Raw genomic sequence first — 275 nt, forward strand, 5'->3', positions numbered from 1 at the left:
CCCCTTACCCCATCCCCCACCCACCCAGGAACCCCCAATCCCCTCACACCTCCTCCTTCTTCTTTGTGGATGTAACCTCTATCTACCCCCCCACTCCCACCTCCCCACCCTCAAAACTCCTACCCCCTGGGGCGTCCAGCCTTCATGAGGTCAAGGATCTCATCTTCCACCTGTGCCCAGCAGGGCCCTCCACTCTTATATATTCAGCTAAGGCCCTGGATCCCTCCATAAGTGCTCCCAGGCTGGTGGTTTAGACCCTGGGAGCTGTGGTTGGT

The sequence above is a fragment of the Grammomys surdaster genome, unplaced genomic scaffold (assembly GCF_004785775.1).
Source record: "Grammomys surdaster isolate TR1022 unplaced genomic scaffold, NIH_TR_1.0 258, whole genome shotgun sequence".
Classification (NCBI taxonomy): domain Eukaryota; kingdom Metazoa; phylum Chordata; class Mammalia; order Rodentia; family Muridae; genus Grammomys; species Grammomys surdaster.